At 37.1% G+C, this 24,941-nt stretch overlaps 1 long non-coding RNA gene across 1 annotated transcript in view; it reads left to right on the top strand.

The window, feature by feature from the left end:
* Positions 1-22,262, top strand: part of LOC109262460 (uncharacterized) — a 64,503-nt gene extending 42,241 nt beyond the window's left edge. Inside the window, exons 2-3 of the long non-coding RNA XR_008421643.1 lie at positions 5,992-6,056; positions 19,322-22,262. This is a non-coding gene — a long non-coding RNA (uncharacterized LOC109262460). The remainder of the gene's footprint in view (positions 1-5,991; positions 6,057-19,321) is intronic.
* The last annotated feature ends 2,679 nt before the right edge of the window (positions 22,263-24,941 follow it).

Genomic DNA, 24,941 nt, shown 5'->3' with positions numbered 1-24,941 from the left:
ATCATAGGTAGTTCCATTTTTAATTTTTTCAGCATCCTCCATACTGTTTTCCATAGTGGAAGAGCATTTCTTGTAGTGAATTCCATATCAGTACCTAAAGTACCTTCGTATCCCTTTTCATGATAGTATAATGTTCCATTATGTAATATTCCACGTATATATAATTTTTTTTCACCCAATAGCCTCTATATGCATATTTAGGTTTTTCCCAACAACTTGCTATTACAATGTTCATACAGTCTTAAAAAAGAGCTAACTTCAAGTGAGCACTTAGTATGGTTTGGGCACCATGCAAAATGCTTTACATTCAACTTTGTTTTTATCTATTTATTTCAAAAGTTTTTTTAATGTTTATTCACTTTTGAGAGAGACAGAGAGAGAGAGCACAAATGGGGCAGGGGCAGAGAGAGATGGAGACACAGAATACGAAACAGACTCCAGTCTCTGAGCTGTCAGCACAGAGCCCAACGTGGGGCTCAAACCCACAAACTGCGAGATCATGACCTGAGCTGAAGTTGGACGCTCAACCGACTAAGCCACCCAGGCGCCCCACATTTGATTTTCAAGATAACTGTATGTGGGCAGTACTTTTTTTATTCCTACTTCACAGATGAAGAAAATGAGAAGTTGACTAATTTTGCCTAAAGTGACAAATGAGTAAGTGGAAGATTCAGAATCTGATTGCTGCTGTGTGTCTTCAACTCTTATAACAGAAAACAATGACGTAGATATTTACTAACACTCTCCGCTGAGGAGGGAGTTCACACAGATGAATCAGACACAGATTGTTAACTTGAGGAGCTTATTGTCTATAAGTGTTAAAAACAGCTTGATCTTTTCTGAGCGATAGTAAATCAATTAATTCTAGTAGATTTCAGTCAAGTGACAGATCAGTAACAAAAAGCTTTTGTGTACACAGAAATTATAGTTAAAAATCACACTCGCAATTTCAAGTTTTATAATTTAACTAAAGAGTACCAAACCTAAAGGGAAGTAATTACAACATTCAATAAAATTACAAATCTGCTTCTGATGGAATTACAATAGTGTATAAGCTTAATACCTACATTTCAAAGATGACCAATCTTTAGAAGCCAACCAGAAAACATCTCTAAATCATTAATCATAGAACTAGAAAAAAATTTTCCAACAGAGGAGAATTTGAAGCAAATATTAAGAAAATGAATGGCTTGAAAAGAATTCTGAAAATGGCTTGCCTGTTTCTAGGACAGAGTTTAAACTTAATTCAATTATTGGATTTTGGAACTTTCTGTTTTATTCTTTTCATTGCCAATTTCCCTCAGGGACAAAGATTAGAAGTGTCAAAAATGACACATTAACAGACATTTCTTCCAAATGTTGAGGTTTATGTAGGAATGGAAAATGTTATGAAGAAACTGTCTTTCAAATTTCCAGACCAGTTTGGAATGTTAAAAAAAGAAAAAGAAAAAACGGTTGTAGTAAGAAAAGAAAACATTGTTTGTAGAGAAATACTTACATCTGAAATGTAGTCTTGCCAATTAAATGACTCTTCTCATTCCAGTTCTGCAGCCACCTTTGAATGTACCGCTCAAACTCCAAGGTTTGCCCATCATATTCCTTATCTAGTGACTCCTATAATTCGCCTAATGAATATAAAAAATTACGATAGAACACAGTCAAATTTTTATTTTTTGGCCTTTGAACTGGCAACTGAATCAAGAGATAGGACTATAAAAATGCATATTCTTTGGTCCCAATCCTCACTTTATATATATATATTTTATTTGTTTGTTTGTTTTTAGAGAAAAAAGAAAGAGAGTGAGCTGGGGAGGGACAGAGAAGAGGGGGAGAGAGAATCTTAAGCAGGCTTCATGCTCAGCGTGGAGCCCATCATGGGGCTTGATCCCCCAACCCTGGGACCATGACCTGAGTCAAAATGAAGAGTGGGACCCTCAACCAACTGAGCCCACCAAGAGCCCCCCAATCCTGACTTTTTAAAACAAAACATTCAGGAGTCTGCATGTTGGTAATTTTCATACACTCAAGTCCTTGAACTGCTGCACTGACAGCAAAGGAATTATAGGGAATACCTATGACTTTCTCTTCCCTCGTGCATTTAGAAACAAACCAATGAATAGAAATTGCACCAATTTAAGAGACTAGGGAAGTGTGCTCTCTATGTGGCTCTGCTGCTTCCTAGCTCACTGACCTTGCATGGATCACTTGAACATCTATGAACCTAGGTCCTCCTGCTCCTCTGAGTTATTGTGGGATAAGATAACAAACATGTGCAGGCTCTTGATCTCCTGCCATAAAAAGGCATGATATTAATAATATTATTCCTATAGTCTCAGGATAGGTTAAAGAATAATATATTTTAAAATACATACATTTTTATTTCCAAAAAAAGAAAAGGCTAAAACCCAAGGAAGAAAACAAAATGTATTAGAGATTTGTAAATTTATGGCAGTATTATTTTTATAATCGTTATCATTTTTAAGTAATTTTTAAATTATAATGATTCTTAATTTAATAGGTACTAATTGTTTTTCACATTTAAATGAAAAGCACATTTACTTCCACTGATTAAGATGAACAAGTTTCACAGTATAAAACATTGCCTGCTTTTTTATACAATTGAGTTTCCAAGTCTCTGAAAATCTTTTTTGTTGTTGTTGAAGGATGTATGCCTTGGGGATTACAGTATCTCTTGCTTTTTACTTCAGAAAAGAAGCATGACTTGGTCTGACATGTGTGACTAATATGATCACAACCCTTGGGAAATTAGATGGTTTTCTGGAGATACCACTAAAGAATACTGACTGAAACTATTCCTGTCTGATGTATGAGTTGCTCTATACACCAAGGCTACAAACTGTCAGAATGAACCAATACCAAGATGAGTGTCTTTAGCTAGTTGCTCAAACTAGTCAAAATCACTGATGACTCAGACACATCTGCCAAATGCATAAGCTTATTACCATTTTGGAGCCTCAAGAGTCTCATGAAAAATGGAAAAAACAAGAACAGATAATGAAGACATCATCCAGGATTAGGTTTCTGTGATGTATCCGATATCAATATGACGTGGAAATAGGGGTGCTTCAGCCTACAAAAGGGTTGAGAAGAAAAATAGAAAGGAAAAGTCCAAAACTATAAAGAAATGAAACAAAATTGGAAAGCTCAATTGCTGTATATTGCTGAAACTGAAGAGACAGAGGGAAGAGGAAAACGCAGCGGCAGGTTTGGTTGAAAGACAGAATGGCTAGAATAGCCTTGTGGAGTGGCATGGTCTCAGAGCCAGGCTGCCTCCATGAGAATCACAGCTTTGCATTTCTAGCCGTGTGGCCTTGGGCAAGTGACTTGCCTCTTCGTGCTTCAGTTTCATTATCTGTAAAATAAGAATAGTGGTAGACAGTGCCTGCCACAAAGGAACACTTTAATATTCATTTTATCAGTATTATTAGATGGGCCATACAGTTAATATTCAAAGTTTTCTACAAATAGTATCTGACATACAGGCATTTGAGAAATGATTATTGACTTAATTAGTGAGAGACTGAACTATTCTTTTTGAAGTATCAAGCTCTCCTAAGCTTTGCCCTAGAAGTTAGTCTACTACAGAATTTGCAAATAAATTTACATTTAATTTTTTAATATACCTGGAATAGGAAGAAAAATAAGATCTTTTCCCTTATTCGTCTGCTTTATTCTTACTCAGAATTAAATTACTTATATATTTCAATATAAATCTGATCAATTTTATTCTATGATTGCATAAATAAAACTTAAAAGAGTTTTTAAAAATTCTGATAGGGTAGTTAACTTTATTATTCCATTTAGTTTAGCTTTTTAAGTCTAAACTCAATTCAAATATCTCTGGGTAGATATATGACATTTTTCTTTTTAAATTTTATTTGTTTTGAAAGAAAGGGCACAAGTAAGCAAGGGGCAGAGGGAGAGAGAGGTTCCCAGGAGGGGCAGAGGAAGAGAGAGGGATGGAGGGAGGGAGGGAGAGAGAGAGAGAGAGAGAGAGAGAGAGAGAGAGAGAGAGAAAGAGAGAGAGAGACACGGGGCTCATCTGAAGAGGGGCTCACGTTTTTTACCCGAAGTGGGGCTTGAACTCACCCAGAGCAGGACTTGAGCTCACCAGATGTGTGGCTTGAGCTCACTCGATGGAGGACTTGAACTCATGAACTGTGAGATCATGACCTGAGCCAAAGTCAGATGCTTAAACAACTGAGTCACCCAGGTGCCGATATATGACATTTTAAAAGTAGCTAATTAAATTAACCAATGTGAGAAATGTAGACTCGTGATTACCCCAACAGGTTTCTTTAAAAAATAAATGAGACTATATTGTGAGTCCTACATTGTTATTTTACAGCTGAAATATTTCATCAATCTGATTCATTTGGGGAATTCTTAATGGAACCCTGGGAGAGGAGGAGGATACAACTACTTTGCTGCTTGTGGCTCAATTATATCGATATGATGCTCAATTGAGAACAGAACAAGGAAAACTAGGGCTTGCTGCCATCTGCTACACAGTTTTCCTGTTCTGGCCATGGTTTCCCGAACACTGCAGTAACTCTACTCTTATATATCACAGTATTATTTAATGACTATGAGTTGAATTCATCCATATTGAGGGATGAGACTGACAGGGCTTCAAAACACGATCTATTTGGCACTAAGAGAATACCAAAGGAACATTGGCATGGCACCTGCTACTCCTTTCCAAGGACATAATCAAAAGATAGTTGGACAACCCACACCACCCACAGTTCCCAGGTGGCTTACAAATAAATGGATCATTACCGGATTGGCTAGCAGAGTTTCATGATATTTGAAACAAACTGTCCATGACAATTTTTCAAGTTTAGAAACATCTAGGAGCTCATTCTTTGACATTAAAAAAAAAAAAAAAAAAAGAGACTTTCGTTATTTTCAAAGGAAGAAAGCAACTGAACTTGAGCTGCGGGTAAAACAATTTCTATTGTTTTTTGTTGTTGCTGTTGTTTTTCTCTTACTCTTGGCAAAGCAAAAGGTTTATGTTGAAATTTAGAATGATGGTATTCCACTTTACATGCATTAAGTAATTTGGTTAGTATACTTCTAAATTTAACAGGATTGTGGTTCCAGTACTTTTTGGTGAAGTCAACGTATTTCAATCTGCTTACACATGTATTTTGGTGATGGTTTGACAAGTTTGACAGGCACGACTAGTTTTGAAACAACAGAATTAAAGAGTGGATTAAATTACTTATTTTAAAATTACTTAGACAAACAGGGGTTGGAATAATCTTCAGTGGATAAACATATGGCAGCTTACAAAAAAAGAAAAAAAATTAAGTTTATTTATTTTGAGACAGACAGAGACAGTGTAAGCAGGGGAGGGGCAATGAGAGAGGGAGAGAGAAAGCATCCCAAGCAGGCTCCGTGCTACCAGCAGAATCAGACGTGGGGCTCAAACTCATGAAACTGTGAGATCATGACCTGAGCTGAAGCCAAGAGTTGGACACTTAGCTGACTGAGCCACCCAGGAGCCTCAAGAAATTTTATTTTTAATATAGATATAAAGGTTCTTTCTCTTTGGGTCTATTCTACATTCTACAGTTGAATTGTTTTTTAAATAACAACTTTATTATAGCAGGTATTGTATCTTTTTTTATCGCCAAATGATTCCTTTATTGACAAATAATATTCCATACATGGAAACTTTGTTTATCATTCTTCAGCTGATGGACATTGAGATTGTTTCCACCATTTGGTCATTATGAATAATGCTACCATGAACATTGGTTTGTGTGGCTATATGTTTCCATTCTTTTGGCATATACGTAGAAGTGGATCTTGCTGGATCTTATGGTAACTATGTTTAACATTTTGAGGAACCTTTATTTTTCAAAGTGGCCACACTCTTCGTATTTCGACCAGCAATATATGAGAGTTTCATTTTTCCACATCCTTGCCAACACTTGTTATTGTTTATCTTTTTTATTTTAGCCATCCTAAGAATGTGGAATGGTGTCTCACTGTGGTTTTGATTTGCATTTCCCTAATGATTAATGGTGAGTGTATTTCTTATGTGCTTATGGAACATTTGTACATCTTGTTTTTGTAAAAATTCCTGTTTGGTTCCTTTGCCAATATTTAGTTGATTTGTCTTTTTTTATTATTATTATTAATTGACTTCTTTAAAAAGGACAGTTTTAGATTCACAGCAAAATTGAGGAGAATGTACGGAGATCTTCCACATATCCCCTGCCCCCTACACATGCATTGCTTCCCACATTGTCAACATCTCCCAGCAGGGTGGTACATTAGTCAAAATTGATGAATCGGGGCGCCTGGGTGGCTTGGTCGGTTAAGCGTCCGACTTCGGCTCAGGTCATGATCTCACAGTCCGTGAGTTCGAGCCCCGCGTCAGGCTCTGTGCTGACAGCTCAGAGCCTGAAGCCTGTTTCAGATTCTGTGTCTCCCTCTCTCTCTGCCCCTCCCCTGTTCATGCTCTGTCTCTCTCTGTCTCAAAAATAAATAAATGTTAAAAAAAATTAAAAAAAAAAATTGATGAATCTACATTGACACATCATAATCATCCAAAGCCTATAGTTCATAATAGGGTTCGCTCTTGGTGGTGTTCATTCTATGAGTTTGGATAAGTATGTGATAACATGTGTCCATTATTATGGTAACATACAGAGTATTTTCACAACCATAAAAATCCTCTATGCTCCACCTATTCAGCTGTCCTCCCCCACAACCACTGGCAACCACTTATCTTTTTCCCTGTCTCCGTGGTTTTGCCTTTTCCAGAATGTCAAAGTTGGAATCATAAAGTATATAGCCTTTCATACTGGCTTCTTTCACTTAGTAATACACATTTAAGATTCTCCCATGATTTTTTTTAAGGCTTGATTGTTTATTTCTTTTCAGCACTGAGTTATATTCCATTGTCTGGATGTACCACAGTTTGTTTATCCATTCACCTACTGAAGGATATCTCAGTTGTTTCCAAGTTTTGGCAATTATGAAAAAAGCTTCTATAAACATCTGTGTGCACACTTATCCACTTATCCAAACTCTTATCCATCACACTTATCCAAACTCATAGAATGAACACCACCACCAAAAAAATTTATATTTTGTTTAGAAATAAATTTTCAATTATTTGTCTTTTTGTTTTTGAGTTGTAAGTGTACTTTATATATTTCAGACATGAGTTCCTTATCCAATACATGATTAGTAAATATTTTTTCTCTAATTCCGCAGGTGTCTTTTCACTTTCTTATTGTTATCCTTTAAAAGCTTTAGAACTTGATGAAGTCCAATTTGCCCATGTTTTGCTTTGTTGTTTGTGATTTTGTTGTTGTATCTAAGAAGCATTGTCTAATCCAAGTTCACAAAAATTTGCTTCTATGTTTTCTTCCAGGAGTTTCATTGCTTCAGCTCTTATATTCAGATCTATCTATCCCAGACCTATCCCAGCATAATTTATTGCAGAGACTCTTTCTCTATTGAATTATCTCGACAGCTTTGTAAAAAATTAATTGACAATAAGGGTTTATTTCAAGATGTTCATTTCTATTCCATTGATCTAGGTCTGGACATATGCCAATACCACACTGCCATGTTTACTGTTGCTTTGAATTAAACTTGAAATCTGGAACCGTGAGTCCTCATTTTTATTTCCTTTTCAAAAAATTTTTTGGTTATTCTGGGTCCCTTGACTGGTTTCTATATGTATTTTAGGATCAGTTTTTCAATTCTGCAAAAGTGCATCAGGATTTGATAGAGATTGTGTTAAATTTGTGTATCAGTTTAGGGGCACCTGGGTGGCTCAGTTGGTTAAGCCTCTGACTTCCACTCAGGTCATGATCTCACAATCTGTGAGTTTGAGCCCTGCGTCCGGGTCTGTGCTGTCAGCTCAGAGCCTGGAGCCTGCTTCAGATTCTGTGTCTCCCTCACTCTCTGCCCCTCTCCTGCTCATATTCTCTCTCTCTCAAAAATAAATATGGGTTAAAAAAATTTTTTTTAATCTGTATATCAGTTTCAGAAATATTGCCATCTTAACAATATTAAGTCTTCTGTTCCATGACCATGGGATATCTTTCCTTTTGTGTAGGCCTTCTTTTAATTTATTTCAACAATGTTTTATAGATTTCAGTGTTTGCACTTAGTTTGTACTTCTTTTGTTTATTTTTTTCTAAGTACTTTATTCTTTGTTGCTATTATTAATGGAATTATTTACTTAATTTCAGTTTTGGATTGCCCCTTGCTAGTGTGCCCCAACTTATTTTTCTACATTAATTCCTTATCTAAACTTGCTGAACCATTTTTTAGCTCTAATACTTTTTTAGTGGATACCCTAGTATTTTCTATGTAAAGGTAATGTCATCTGCAAATAGACAGAGTTTTACTTTTTCCTTTCTAATCAGCTGTTTTTACTGCATTTTCTTCCCTAACTGACCTCCAATGCAATGTTGAATTAGAAGAAGTGAGAGTAGACATCCTTGTCTTGTTCTCAAACTTAGGGTGAATGGATTCAGTTTCTCACTATAGAGTATGATGTTAGCTGTGAGTTTCTCATAGATGCCTTTTATAAGGTTGGGGGCATTCCTTTCTACTCCTAGTTTATTATGAAAGATTGTTGGATTTTGTCAAGTGCTTTTTTTCTGCATGTCTTGAAGTAATCATGAGGTGTTTGTCCTTTATTCTATTACTTGGTGTATTACATTGACTGATTTTTGTATATTAACAAAACTTGCACTCCTGAGGTAAATCCCACTTAATCATGTATTAATTATTTTTATATGTTGCTGACTTGGTTTACTCATATTTGTTAAGTGCGCTTACATCTATGTTCATAAGGGGTATTGGTATATAGGTTTCTTTTCTTACGATGTCTTTTTCTAGCTTTGATATCAGGATACAATTGGCTTCAAAGAATGAGATTTTAAGTGATCCCTCCTCAGAGTGCCTGGGTGGCTCAGTCAGTTAAGGATCTGACTTCTGCTCAGGTCATGATCTCATGATTCGTGGGTTTGAACCCCGCTTCAGATTCTGTGTCTCCCTCTGTCTCTGCCCCTCCCCAATTCATACTCTGTCTCTGTCTCTCAAAAATGAATAAATGTTAAAAAAGAATTTGAAGTGATCCCTCCTTTTTTTCTTCTTTTTAATTTAGGAAAGGGTTGGTGTTAATTATTCTTTAAATGTTTAGTAGAATTCACCTGTGAAGCCATCTGGTCCTGGGCTTTTCTCTGAAGAAAAAAATTTTACTGCTAATATATTCTTTTATTATAAGTTACTTAAAGGACCAGATTAAAATTTTAATCTTTAAATATCCAGGGCAATATGACAATGGAGATGAAGAATATGTGACCATGTAGAGAAATAATATATTCAAAATTTAAAAAGTTAAAATGGATATTTGGTCATTTTATCTACCTGGCATCCAAACTCTTTCCTATTTAAGAGAAATCCTATAGATGGGAGTCACAATCTTAATTCCAATACTGAAGTGTAAGGAGACCACAGACCTGAGCTTTGTCGATGGAATGTTTCTGCCTGGGGCTCTGAATCTGGAGGTTTAAGGCAAAGGCAAAGGCATGAAAGCTAACAGGTGACTACCTTCGGACTGGTTAGATATGGAAGAAGTGGTGAAAGAGGTTACATGTTGCTTCTAGACACTTGGGGTACTGGGAAAAGTTGGGTAAGTACAAAGTGTGATAGGGAAGCACTAACTTTTGTGTGTGTCACAGCTTTGGAGCTTGGTCCAAATTATCCCTGTTATAAGCTTTATAAGATTTTCATGAAACACATTTTCTTTCATGAGAGAAATAAGAGTTCAAGTCTTCCAGTTTGTAAAGGAGTTTGAGTTAATCAATATCCCATAAGAACTTTGCAAGAACAAATAGAAGGGATTTGGAATACAGTGCCAATCACAAATAGGCTAGTTTTAGTATCTTTCCCCAAATTATCAGGCTAATTCCTTATATCTTAATCAACTTACACTGTTTCCATGATTTTTTCTTTTTTTTTTTTTTAATTTTTTTTTTAATGTTTATTTTTGAGACAGAGAGAGATAGAGCATGAACGGGGGAGGGTCAGAGAGAGAGGGAGACACAGAATCTGAAACAGGCTCCAGGCTCTGAGCTGTCAGCACAGAGCCCGATGCGGGGCCTGAACTCACGAACCGTGAGATCATGACCTGCGCCGAAGTCGGACACTTAACCGACTGAGCCACCCAGGCGCCCCTCCATGATTTTTTCTAACACTTTCTTGGATTGATCTGATCAATAACAAAATTATAGACCAAAGTCTAATTTTTGGTTCAATACAATGAATCTTTAAGGAATTTCTAGCTATTGCAGATACACGATCAGCAGCAACAGAATTCCTAACATTAAATAATTTGTTATCTTTTAGGTAGAGACATGCCTGATTATAAATATAACATTAGACAGAAAATTACTACTTCTGTAAATGAAGTATGGATGTATAGTGGAAAAGAAACAAATTTACAGCTTTGGGTACTCAAAAATAAATCTTGGAAAAGGTACTATTTGAGCAGACCTTGATGGATAATGAGATGTTTTTAAATTAGATTTGCAGAAAGAGGCAAACATGATGAAGGTAACTGCATGATCAGAGAAGGAGGTTGTGAGTATGGCCAAAATTTGGGTTGGTTTAAATTTATGACACATGAGTAAGAATACAAATAATTAATTTTATTGATGATATGTTATTTATCAGACACAGTTACATTATTTAAACAGATGACTAGCTGATTTAATCTTCACAAATCTATGTGGTACTATTATTATCTTCATTAATCTCTCCATTTTATGTACTGGGGAAAAAAGATACACAATTAAGTTAAGTGACTTATTTTGGTAGACAGACTCTTAGATGGCTTCCTGTTGCCCCCACCTCCTGTTATAAGAATGGTTGGAACTGTGACTTGTTTCTTACCAATAGAGTATGGAAAAAGTGTTGAGATATAACCTCTGTGATTAGGTTACATATGATTATAACATATCATATATACATCATATACATATGATTATCTTGCTATCAGACTCTATTGATTCTTGCACTGGCCTTGATGAAGTAAGCTGCCATAAGAGAAGACCATGTGGCAAGGCACTGAGGTTGGCTTCCAGCTAACAGCTAGCAAGAAGTTGATGTCCTCAGTCATCATCAACCTATAAGGAACAGAATACTGCTAATAGCAAAGTGAGCTTTGAAGTGCATCCTTTCCCAGTCTAGTGTCACATGGGTTTCCAGTCCTGGCTGACACCTTGAGTTTCACCCTGAAGCAGAGAACCCAGTTAAATCATGCCCAGATTTCTTACCCATAGAAATTATGAGATTATTTATGGTTATTTGTTACACAGCAATAGATAACTAACACACTTGCCCAAGGCCATACAAGTCATAAGCTGATGAGTAAGGATAGGAAACAGGGCAGTCTGGCTCTGATGTGGGAAGTTTATGCTGACAGGTGTGATTTTAGAAGCATTTCACATAAGAATATTTTTCTTTTTCACATCAGTGGTCACTCCTCTAATATGAGTTAAAATTGTAAATTTCTCATCATAAAAGCCAAAATTAACGGGTTAGATCTGAAAGTCAAATGCTTCTATCTAATGGAGTTATTGGATATCTATTTGCATCTGTAAATAAGTAGATATTTTTAAGATTGTCCTGCATAGGGACAAGACTTGGACTTTACCTGTTACTGGTATTTACACAAACACAAGTATAACAGAGGCCCTTGCAATAGTCATTGTGAATGAGAGATTATGGAGTTTCCAATGTTGATTTGCTATGAGAGAATATTATCTAGCACAATCATCCATACTTTAAACATGGCTCCAGAGTTGAAGTAAAGGATAGTTCAGAGCACAGTTCAGTCAGGTACCAGTTCTAATGGCATCCCTGTGCTGTGTGAAAAGAGCACTGTGTGGGGCTTGAAAGAGCTGTTTCTCTTGATGGCAAGACCCTGGCATTTATGCAGACATGCTATGGGACCAAACTAAATGTACGAGGATTTTTCTCCCTTGGCAAGTATGGCAAGAGTTCCAGCTCATCGGAGCCAGAGCTCAGATAATTCTGCCCTCAGTGCAATCCTCACTGGCCATCAGAACCAGAAATCCTGCTCCAGGTGGAGTGTCTGTGGATCTGTCTGTGCTTGAGGCGGGGAAGCCCCATCTAGTAAGTTGTGGAAAGAACCAGAAAGCGGTACCCATTAATACTTGAGTTGGGGTGAAGATGTGAGCCTTTGTGGTCAAGCAGATGACAGTTGTTAAAAATAAAAACGAAAACAAACAAAAACAAAAAACAAAAAACTACAGGCACTAAATGGAGTCACTTATGTTGGGTGAAAACACCAAACTGGGGCTTAATAGCTAACCGAATTGCCTTTTCAACCCCCCCAGAAGTGCAGTCTTATCCAATCCATCAGGAATTTCCTGGTCAGCACCAATAAGGTAATCTGATGGCCCTTTCCATCCCCTAAAGGAAGAAGAAGAACTCCATCTAATAAGACCCTTTTGTCCCCAAAAGAAGGTGACCTCACCCAAAATAATCCTTTTTTCTGTTTATGACTTCCTTGTCCTGCCTTTGAAAACTTTTTCCTTTCCTTTTTCTTTTATTTAAGTTTATTTATTTTTGGAGAGAGAGAGAGAGAGAGAGAGAGCAAGCAGGGGAGGGTCAGAGAGACCCAGGATCTGAAGCTTGGCTCCTTGCTGACAACACAGAGACCCACACAGGGCTCCATGTGGGGCTCGATGCAGGGCTGGAACTCACAAAACATGAGATTATGACCTGAGCCAAAGTCATAACCAACTGAGCCAAATGAGCCACCCAGGTGCCCCAAAACCTTTCTGTTTCTAATAGCCCTCTATCTGCTGTGATGCTGCCTGATTCATGACTCGTTTAAAAAACCAATTAAATCTTCAAAATTTGTTCAGCTGAATTTTTGTTATTTAACAGAGTTTAGGGATTGGAGTGTTAATGTAGGTGTAAGGACATTTTCTATGTAGGCTGATAAAGCTGGGACATTTAGATTATACAAAGATGAAAGAAAATAAATAAGCTATGAAATGCCACAGCACACTAACTCACTTGTCTGTCCCAATCTCTCCTGTGTACAACTGGTGATCACTTTCTGAAGAAACTTGTTCCTGAATATTTTATGCTGCCATGGAGTTGTCTGAAAATACTGAATAAAACCATGTAAATTAATTTTGCAAATGAATGTGTTTGTTATGTCAATCTATACTCACTACTGATCAGGTTCCATTTTGGGAGAAGAAAGAGAGAGAGACTATTGAAGACTGAGCAGATATGGAAATATCTCCATTAAGAAGTTTTAAATTCACTGAACTAGACTGAAACTGATGATTTGATCATGATATTTGTCGAATTAATGTCTAAAGACTATAGTCTGTGAAAGATAGTACAGTTATGCAAATTTATGCATAAAAATAAGAATCCCATATGTGCCTAGAGGGAGAGGTTTCCAGCCAAAATGCTAATGATATGAGATAACAATATTTAGCATTTCTACAGATTTTAATTCAAAGAACTCAAAATGTCTTACAAATTTATTATCTGCTAAGTGAAAGCAGGCAATAGTATTTTCCTGTTGTAAATTTCAAAAGTGAAATTTGAATTGAATGAAAAATATACACATAAAAATGAGATCGTTGAAAGGGAAAACACCAGAAAACACCTTAAATAAACTATATGATTTAAAACATCTCACTGACCCAAATGCATTCAATGCATGGTTAAAATTTGAACATTACAAGCATTTTTTTAATTATTCTATTCTACAGCATTTACATTTTTACTGTATAAGCTAACAGTAAAACAATTTTAAACAGTGTGAATTCTAGGTTATGTTAACAAAATAGGGCTGCTGCCTTAAGAAGTTTACAAACTAATGGGGAAAATAAAACTAGTGAATGGCTCTAAGATTAACCAGATATTACATAGTAAAACGCTCTAGAGGAGACACTTTGAGGAAACAGAATAAGACATAATTACCTGGGGCGCCTGGGTGGCTTAGTCGGTTAAGTGTCCGACTTCAGCCCAGATCACGATCTCACGGTGCGTGAGTTCGAGCCCCACGTCGGGCTCTGGGCTGATGGCTCAGAGCCTGAAGCCTGCTTCCGATTCCGTGTCTCCCTCTCTCTGACCCTCCCCCGTTCATGCTCTGTCTCTGTCTCAAAAGTAAAATAAACGTTAAAAAAAAAAAAGACATAATTACCTGCGATTGGCACTGGGAAGGTCAATTAAACCAGATTTTGAAGCCTGTGTAGGATTTCCCAAGTCTATATTGGAGGTAGTAAGTTTCTGGGGTAATAAAATAATGTTAATGAACTGCCAGAATGTGAAGTGTAATAAGTAGAAGTGTAATAAGTAGAATAGTAGGGGTTAATCTGAAAAGGTAGGTCAAGGTCAGACTAAGGCAGGATTGTTTTCTCCAGGTGATGATGTGAGACTAAGGCAGAATTTTCTTCAGGTCAAGGTCAGATTAAATTGGGATTGTTTTCATCAGGTAAGAAGAAATAACCAAAGCGCTTTGAACATGACAGTGACAATATTATGTTTGATTTTTGAATCTGTCCTTACAAAACCAATGTTGTAAATCTGAAATAAGAAAGGAATAGAAGCAGTTTGTAGGAGAAGATGGCAATTTTTGTTTTGGACATAGGGTAAAAAACGGTTAGTATGCAGTCTTAGAAGTGATTTCCTTCACCCCAACCCCTACCTCCCCTACCCAGTTTTCTATTTTTGTTTTCTTAACTGCAGATACTGAGAACCCCAGAGAAAACCTATTTATTTGCCATTTGTATGTCCAAATCCACACAATGAATCAGTAGTGTTTTGAGATACTGATGGGATATTCCAGTAGAGACTTCTAGCAGGAGGCTGGCAATGTGAATACAGACATCATACTAGAGTTGAGAATTAAACTTACAGATTTGGAACTCTTTCTCATAGAATTTAAAAGAACACTCATGGGGTGGGGGAGGGAAAGATAAACAAGAATAAGGGTTGAGGATAAAAAGATAAATTCTTCAATGAAATGTAGCCACACAAGGTAAGTAAGAAGGCATGATTTTAGTCAATTGAAAACAACTTTGGCACAGAAGCCCTGAGGTTAGATTTGGAGAATCTGAATTTGAACCCAGATGCTTCATTCTTCCTGTAGTTTGCTACCTGGGATCTTAGAGGCAAACGACTCCTTATTGAGAGTTTTTCGAAGAACATTACGGTACATGCATTTTCTCATTGAATTCTCACAAAGATTCTATGAGGAGGCACTTTTATTTTTCTCATTTTATAGATGAGGAATTGAGAGATAGGCAGCTTGAGGAGCTTGCCTAAAATCACACAGTCTGTGACTGGAATAGCTGGGATTGTGGCTCATTTACTCTGATCCTTGGAACCCATGCTGTTAAACACCAAGTTCCCCTTCCCGTACGTGCCTCTGTTCTTTCATTTTCTCCTGGTAGCCACTATATTTATGCTTATCCCAAGAGATAGGAACTTTATGCATATGAAAGACATGAAAGGGAAAATCACCAGTGTCACTTAATAAAACGTATTTTGTATTCTTTTCCTTATGGAGAAATACATAACATTCAGTTTGTTTTTTTAAGTATAAATGACATAAAACTTTGATTATGTTAAAAAGATTAATAATATGTTTTGTGGGCAGACAAATAAACAGGAATAAAATGTGGAAGAATGAGAGAAGTGAAAAAAGAAAAACAATTAGAAAACCAACTGAAAGAGAAGAAAACAGACTTAAGGGGAAATTGGGAAACTAAAGTTTATTAAACTCCTACCATGTATCAATGCATTGTGTATGGTGACAGCATCTATTGGTTTCCCACCCAGCTAGCCCGCACTTTCCCTGCTGTTACAGCTCACCCCCTTTGATAGTGACTAAAATCTCCAGATACTAACATTTCCAAGGGCCCTGAGAGCTGTGACATGGATATGTGGCGCAATCTCAGCTAGAGGGTTAAGACATAAAGGGGTCTATGAGGAGAACCCAAACTTCCTGCTTAGTTGTGATTGTGTGGGGAGATCATGCCTCATGTTTTGGCAGCCATCTTGCAACCGTGAAGGTTCAAATCTAAGGGATGAAAACCAAGGGAAATAGGGAAAGCCTCAGTTCTTCATGATATCATGCAGCCACGAAATTAACCAACTTGGTGGTTATCTCACCCCCACACTCCTTTTTTAATAGGATAATGCATATATTCGTTGCTTTAGCCTCTTTTAATTAAGTGTTCTGTTAGTTGCAGCTGAAAGGATCTTAATCTCACTAGCATTCACTGAATTTACATTCACTGAATATGAAAACACCTGTTGATAGCAAGTCTACAAAGATTCCACCCAGTGCTGGGATTATTGCCTCCTCTGAATTGCCCATAGGCAGGGAGGAATATGGTTAGCACTGAGGTCATTCATTTAAGTCTCTCTTATTAATCCTTTGTTCAGTTGTGGTGGATACAGCAGGAGTCACTGCCCAGGAGGGGTAAAGACCCCTCAGGGATGAGAATCTGTGTCACAACAGGTGGCTTGCTACTGAGATGAGCAAAGGTGAGAGCTTTGGGTAAGGGAATCTTGAATAACTTGGTCAGAAGGGAGACAAGAAATGTTGTCCTAGAACAGCAGGGACTGAGGCTTGTTCATTGACTTTCCTCTTATGAATTTATTTCAGGAAAAAAGGCACTAGAATTTCCATTAACAAGTGGACATGATTGGTGTAAGGGTGGACTGCAGTGGGTACTTTGGTGTGCTGCCCAAATCCCTCTTCAGATCTTAAAGGCTCATTTCCCTGGGTTGTTTCAATAGATGCTGAGACACAGCCCCCAGCTCTCGGCCTTCTCAGCAAATTGACTCCACTAACGACAGTTGCCAAACCCAAGGTCATGCCCCTTCCCAGCACAGCCTGCAGGCCAGGACTAGCCATTTTGGAGGTAAAAAGCGTCAAGTGGGACCTTTCCTGAAATAACATTGCAGCCCAATGTTTCCTTTTGCCCAATCCCATTTCTTTCTGTAGATGTTTATCCCAAGAGTGCTTTATAATAAACTACTTTCACACTAATTGCAGTCCTAGGGTCTGCTTCCCAGGGAGCCCAGCCTGCAACATCTGGCCTGAAAACAGAGAAGTCTTTTCTGAGGAAGCAACCTTAAATTTTGCAGAGTAAATGAGAATAAACCAAAAGAGGGCCCAGAGCATTTAAGTCTAAGGAGTGATTTTCACATCACCCCTTGTCCCCACGGGGCATTTGGCAATGGTTGTTAAAAAATAGATGCCACTGGCATCTATTGAGTAGAGGCCAGGAACACTGGTGCACATCTTACGTTACACAGAAAAGCCCTCCACAACAAAGAACTATCCAGTCCAAAATGTCCATAGTGTTGTGGTTGAGACACCTCGGCCTAGGGGAGTGATAAACGGAGAGGCTCTGAAGAGGGAGGGAGCATGGGACACTGTATCTGGAACACAGTGACCCGGAGAAAAGAGGAGGGAAGCTGCAAAGTAGACAATGTAAAGAACGTAGATTTTTTGTTTTTTATATTAGTGCAAATGCATTGAAAGTTTCTATGCTAAGGACTAAAATGATCAGATTTATGTTCTTAAGGAATCATGCAATATGGTCATAGGTGACGAACTGGGGGAAAAGGAAGTTGTTTGAAGATCATGTGAAGTATGAAAGTGGTATAGGGGCCAAAGGAAGGCCATCCCAAGATGGGCCATCTTGGCATGAACATCATTTTGAGCTCAAAGCAATCCACACCCAGAAGATTCAGAAAAATCTCAGTACCTCTATCTCAGTTGCATGCTTTACCAAGAAGAGAACTATTAACAGAGATTCCTCTTTACCTAAGAAACTTATCTGCATAAGAAGGCAACCTTTGTTTTCTAAATATCTGCTTTCACCTTGGTGCTAATGGTCTTTCTCCCTTCTGTATTCTCAGACACCTACCCCTCTCCTTATCTCTTGCAAGCTTCATTTCCATGTCTCTGTGGATTCATCGTATATATGCTATTAAATTTGATTTTCTCTTGTTAATCTGTCTCATGTCAGTTTGATTCTTAGTCTAGCTAGAAAGACCTTGAAAGACAGAGGGAAATTCTTCCTCCCCAACAGTGGCTTCGATTATCATGATGCAGGGAGAAAGAGAAAGTACTTGGGAAGTATCTATGAGGAGGAAGTAACGAAACTTAATCACAGTTAGAGAGGAAACATGATGTCATATTTACATACATAGACTCTGGAGCCAGAGAACATGGGTTCAAATTCCAACCTTGCCATTTACTAGTTTGGCAATCTTGAACAGTTTATATTTAATGTCTTTATCCTTTGGTTTTTGGTTAACCTGATGTTATGCTTCTGAAATGAGTTAATTTTTGTACAGTGCATAGGAGTGCCTGACACATGATAAATGCTATATAAATCTTAAATAAATAAAATAAATACAAAGATACATGGAGTCTCCAAGGGTTCTGGCTTTTGTGATTTGTGTAGCTGGTGGACGATTATGCCATTCTCTGAACTGAAGAATTGAGATGAGAGTCGTTTGGTTTTGTTTTTTTCTTGAGGATTGAGGGGTGGGCAGGGACACAGACAGAAAATTGATCAAAACTGCTGAGAAATCAAAACTCCATTTCTAAGGAGAAATAGAGGACTATTTTAAAAAGTACATCCTGCATATATTCTAAATAATAACAATAATAATAATAATAATAAATAAAGTCCACGCTAAACAAATCACTTTTCTGTAAATCAGGAATATCAAGTAAATATTGTCCCCCCAACCTTGCATTGCAGCAAATAAGATATTCAAGGCTTGATTCTCCTTCTTCCCAAGAAACAATTAAACAGTGAACCAATATTGGTTCAATTATCTTTTACTGCTTTGTGACATTAACACAGTAAAGAAATTCTACCAATAACATATCAAGAATTCCATGAACTCTAAAGATAGTTTTAAGTCTCCAAGTTAATAATTATCTTATTCTCATTAAAAAACAATTGTTTTGGGGCGCCTGGGTGGCTCAGTCGGTTAAGCGGCCGACTTCGGCTCAGGTCATGATCTCGAGGTATGTGAGTTTGAGCCCCGCTTCCGGGCTCTGTGCTGACAGCTCGGAGCCTGGAGCCTGTTTCGGATTCTGTGTCTCCCTCTCTCTCTGACCCTCCCCCGTTCATGCTCTGTCTCAAAAATAAATAAATGCTAAAAAAATTAAAAACAAAACAAAACAAAACAAAAAACAATTGTTTTCCCTTTCCTTTAGATGTATAACTGTTACCAAACAGTGATCCTGGTCTGGATCACCTGGTGGAAGAACCAAGCGGCACTTGGAGATCATGGAAGGCAGAAGGTTTATTTCACACAGCCGGGCTCAGAGGAGATCACTCTCCAGAGGTCTGAGTCCTGAGCGCAAGCATGGAGGATAATTTATGGTCTGTTACTTCTGCATTACACATTAGTAGTGATTTGGCACACAGAGAAAGCAGGGTAGGAAGAAGAACTCAGAAGGGGAGTCTTTAGGCGGGAAAGGACTATTATAAATCAGCCTGAAATTTCTTTGCACGAAAATGTTGGGAATCTTTGTTTTTTCCAATTGTTTTTTTAGAGCACAGTGTTTCAAAGCAAGTAGAAAGATTTGCAAGAGTATTTTGTCTGGCAACATTTCTACTTCTCTACTTCTACAAACTAATTTGGTTAGTTGCGTGAACTATTAACATGAATTTTTTAAAAAATAAATTAATTGAGGGCTTGGGGAGTTTGTTTTATGTACCACAACCTTAAAATAGAAAAAAAAAGAAAGCCCAGTGGTCAGTTTGACGTGTTAATTGCTTAGAGGAAAAGAGAAATTGTTTTACTTGTATAAAGAGTCTAATTCTAGAATTTTGTGAATTTATGCAAGGTAAGGGGAAAAAATATTTCCTTTCTAGATTCCTTTAAGCATAAAGTAGATCATAATTACACAGTCCACTTACTTATATCCTTATAGTTTGCATGTATTTTGAAGTTTAACAAGTGTTTTTATAAGTATTATCTTACTTGATCCTCAGAAGAACCCAACAATGCATTATATAATAAGGCATAATGGCTATTTTACTGATATGGTAACCAAGAAATAGATGTGAAGGCCACATAGTGAATACTAGGTGTAACATACATCTGAACTTAGGTCTTCTGACTCCAAGACCAGAGTTATTTATTTCATTCTACTGTGATTTCCATTATGTAGGTTTTCTTCATTTGATTCCAGAAACTTGAGTCATCTAAAAGAAGCCCAAGGACCTGATGAGATCACCAACAACAGCTGTTCTTATATTTTTAGAAGTATCTCAGAACTAAACGTAGAGGTCCAGGGCCAGTTCAAGTCCACGTCTTCATTCTATTTTCTGATAATCTTTGTTTTCACAGTAGCAAAGGTTTTATTTACATTTTAATTCATCTTCCAGAGAAAGGAACTTACACTGTATGTGGATACATTTAGCCTGTCATACAGTTCATGGTAGGAAAAATTGCTTTACTAACTACATGAGTTGAAACACCTATGCCTCAGGTGTAGGCAGGTTACAGACCTGTCACTTGCAGCCCAAAGTCCTGAGGGTAACATAGTGATTATGCAGGACTGAAGTCATCCTTATATTCAGAGTCATTTGAAAACCTGTCTATTGAGGGCAGGGGCCATACTCAATACTGCATACCCAACTGAGTGCAGTGTCTGTCTGGGACATAATATGTACTTAGTAAATATTTGTTGAACAAATGAATAAATGGCTTTAATCATTCTCAGCCAGCCTCGGACATGACTACATGCCCTTTAACTTCCAGTTCTGCATTATCTATTCAGTCAGTCAAAAGGTATTGAGTACTTTTAACATAACAGACTGTTTTAGGTGCTGCAGACACATAAGGGAAAAAATTCATTGAATTCATATTCTAGTGGCAAGAGGCAGAAATAAACAAGACAAAAAGTTAAAATGGAAGATGGTGATAAGAGCCAAGGAAAAAATAAGTCAAAAGCTGGAGATAGAGAGTATTGGATTGGTTTACATATTATGGGCAAAGTAACCAAGAACCACTTTAATTGATGAAACTATTGTTATCTACATTTGATGTTTTCAGCCACTAAACTGGGATCTTGAATTTACTATTCTTTTTTATTATGCAGGCTTATAATCAAGTGTTGTTTTTTACTAGATACTGAGTACATGTATAAATGCTGTAGAATTTGCCATCTAAGAACTTTAATAGTTTTTTTTTTATTATTATTATTTGAGAGAGAGAGTGTGTGTGCAAGTGGAAGACATGGGCAGAGGGAGGGAGAGAATCTTAATGCTCAGCATGGGGCCAGACAAAGGGCTCAATCCTACGACCCTGGGGTCATAACCTGAGCTGAAATCAAGAGTTAGACGCTCAACCCACTGAGCCACCCAGCCACCCTTAAGAACTTTAATTTTAAATGCTGCCCCCTAATAATGGTGAAGGTTTTGTAGGGCACACCCGGTACACATTAGATGGATTCCTGATATTGGGATGGTGTTCAGATTCAAGCTTTTGAAGCTCACAGTCCCAAACAGATAAACAAGATTCCCTTTCCTTCCTTCCTTCCTTCCTTCCTTCCTTCCTCTTGCTTTCCCAGTGGGTTTTACCAAGGAGAAATGTTAAGTCTCCAGACCCTCAGGGACAGATCTTGTGCCTAAGAAGGAGCTCTTCCAGTAAAAAGATATGACAGTCTGTCAGTTCAACTCTCCGGATTTCAATGACGTTACTTACCTAAGAACACATTTGACAGTTCATTTTCCTCTTGTTTAACCAATGCGTCTAGAAATGGATTTGGTACAATGTTATGACATTTAAATGTATGTTGTCAATTATTGTTTGTTAAGTGCTATGTAATTATTAGTGATGTAGTTTGATTTTAAAGAAAATCTCTTATAAATTTATTATTTCTAAGGAAAAAAAATTATTCTTTCTGATTTTACTTCCCTCAGATTAAATGCCTTTTAGAGTATTTATGACATAATAAAATGAGCATTTTGAATGTTTTAAATCCCTAATAAGTAATACTTTAGAGGTCCCTTGCTATTTCACTGTTATTCTTGGGCTGATCCACTGATTTGCAAATGTAACATATCATTATTATTCATTTTTCATTCCTTCTGAGACTTTCTAATACTATTTGTGCCTCCTCTAAAATAAAAACTCTAAAATACTGTTCAGTTCTACACTAGGGAAAATTTTTTATTTTCTTAACTAATGGCTCCATAAGCCCAATTTATTTTGATGAAGTCCTATGATAGGAGTTTTGGTATTTAACAGATTTTCTTTATACCTTGTTGTCAAATCTTGTAAGACACTTTTGTAATACCTGGCTTTTTGCAGACTAATTTTTTCATTTTGCTGATATTTTAAAAATTACATATTATAAAACAAGTCTTTAGTAAGAGATATAAAAATATCACCTGGCATTAAAGAGTTCAGTTTACTAAAATCCATTTAAAAATATTACCTGCCAAGGGGAACAGAGGGGTGAAATAGATAAAAGGAATTAAGAGCACGCTTACCTTGATGAGCACCAAGTAATAAATAGAATTGTTGAATCACTATACTGTATATCTGAAACTAATATCACACTGTATGTTAATTATACTTCATTTTAAAAAAAGAAAAAATACGTTGCTTGCCAAAATGTACATTCCGTGAGGGCAGGGATCTTTACTTTGTTCACCTATGTAACTCAAATACTTAAAAGAGTGTTTAGCACATAAAAGATGCTCAATAATGGGCTGCCTGGGTGGCTCAGTTGGTTAAGTGTACGACTTTGGCTCAGGTCATGATCTAGTGGTTTGTGAGTTTGAGCCCGCATAGGGCTCTGTGCTGACAGCTCAGAGATTGTAGCCTGCTTCAGATTCTGTGTTTCCCTCTCTCTCTGCCCCTCCCCTGCTCTCTCTGTCTCTCAAAATAAATAAACATAAAACAAACTAACTAAAAGAGATGCTCAATAAATATTGGTTGGGTAAATTTTTGTATGTATTCTTTCCAAAAGTAATATGTTAAAAAATTGCTTTCTTCTTGCTATGGACTGAATAGGTTTCCCACAAAACTCATATGTTGAAGCCCTAATCCCCAGTATCACTGTATTTGGAAATAGGATTTTTAGGATAGGTCCTAAAATTAGTAGGGTCCTAATCTAATAGGATTGGAGACCTTATAAAATAGGAAGAGAGATGTCTTACCCCTTTGTTCTTAGCTCAGAGGGCATATAAACCTCAGTTGCCTGGTGGGAAGCCTCATGTGTTTTGAGTTCCTGTACATACAAATTTTTTCTCTTGTTAATCTATTTTATGTCAATTTAATTATTAGACCAGCCAAAAAACCTATAAAGAAGAAGGAAAAAATTTTCCTCTCCTACAATTCTTATATGCTTACAAAGAACTGCTCTAGGTTCTCAGTTCTAAAACCAATAGAGCTGATTCACAAACACTGAAAATACTTGGATGATTGATGGGGTTTAATTACACCATTAGAGCAAAAAGACAACTTGAAGCAATAGTAGCTGATGGCTGGTAGGCAACAGCTAGTCAGCGCATGCAGCGGTCTGGGACATGCTGATTTAACAGGGTAGAAACCAGCAGGCACACTATATGCGGGGAGATAGGCACCGCTCCAAAGAGCAAAAACACTCTGGAAAGATGGCGTCAGAGTCTGTGCTGTAAGGATGAAAAGTTGCTGGGCATCCAAGAGGCCCTTGTTCCCACATGGCAGAAATTTCAAGCAGCAGGGTTATTTTTAGATTAAAAAAAAAAAAAGAAAAAAAGCCTGAAAGGCATAAATTGCATACACATTTATTTTTATTTGCTGCCTAGTTAATGATAAAAAGTTTTTTCTTGAGACAATGAAAGCTGAGGGTTTTGTTTATTTGTTTTTAAAGAAAGTGGGGAAAGTGAGCAATGTTTGATTAGGTGGACTGCTGAGTAGAACCATGATCTTCTACCCTCATCACTTGTAGACTCACACTTTATGATCTTTATCAACTTAACCTCATTATAACCTCTGCTACTCTCTGTAAAGTTACAAACAGACCTGACAATTGGCTTTAAAAATATTGCAGGTCACTCTAAGGCAATTTGTTCTACAAACTAAAAGTTAGGATTTAACAAAATAGAATAATATTGGCAAAACATGGCCCCCCAAATAAAATTTCTAAACTTCAGTCCTTCTCTTCTCTGTTCTTCCATATTTTTATATTCCTATTTAAATAATGAACTGACAGGTGCTTGGGTGGCTCAGTCGGTTGGGCGTCTGACTTTGGCTCAGGTCATGATTTCAGAATTTGTGAGTTTAAGCCCTGCGTCGGGCTCTGGGCAAACAGCTCAGAGCCAGGAGGCTGCTTTGGATTCTGTGTCTCCCTCTCTCTCTCTGCTACCCCCCCCCCCTCTCAAAAATAAATAAACATTAAAAAATTTTTTTTTAAATAACGAACTGAAATGGTTCTTAATCCTTGTAATCTTCCTTAATTGCCCAAGTCAGCATTTTCCCTCTCTTGTCAGTGTTCCTATGACACTCAGCTTACATTTCTATTATATTTATTTAATTCTGTCCTAACTCTACCATATTATAAAAAATACACTCTTATAAAAGTAACAGATGACTTGTTTATGACAATACCCAAGGCCATCTTCAAGCGTATTTAACTCAAGGATAAATTTTTTCAGGACTTGATCCTATTTATCACTTTGCTCTATATTTTTTATTGTGGTTTTCTTTGCTCTCTGCCTAATTTACCTGATTATAGTATCCCACAAATGAGTATTTGTTATAAATGGTTCTGGGCACCATTATCTATGCATATATAGATATGCATAGAATTCAAAATTCAAAGTTAGGAGTCT

The sequence above is a fragment of the Panthera pardus genome, unplaced genomic scaffold (genome assembly GCF_024362965.1).
Source record: "Panthera pardus isolate Hobbes unplaced genomic scaffold, ASM2436296v1 HiC_scaffold_13, whole genome shotgun sequence".
In the NCBI taxonomy this organism is placed as follows: domain Eukaryota; kingdom Metazoa; phylum Chordata; class Mammalia; order Carnivora; family Felidae; genus Panthera; species Panthera pardus.
Note: the sequence above shows the minus strand (reverse complement) of the source record. Positions and strands in the feature narration are given on the sequence as shown.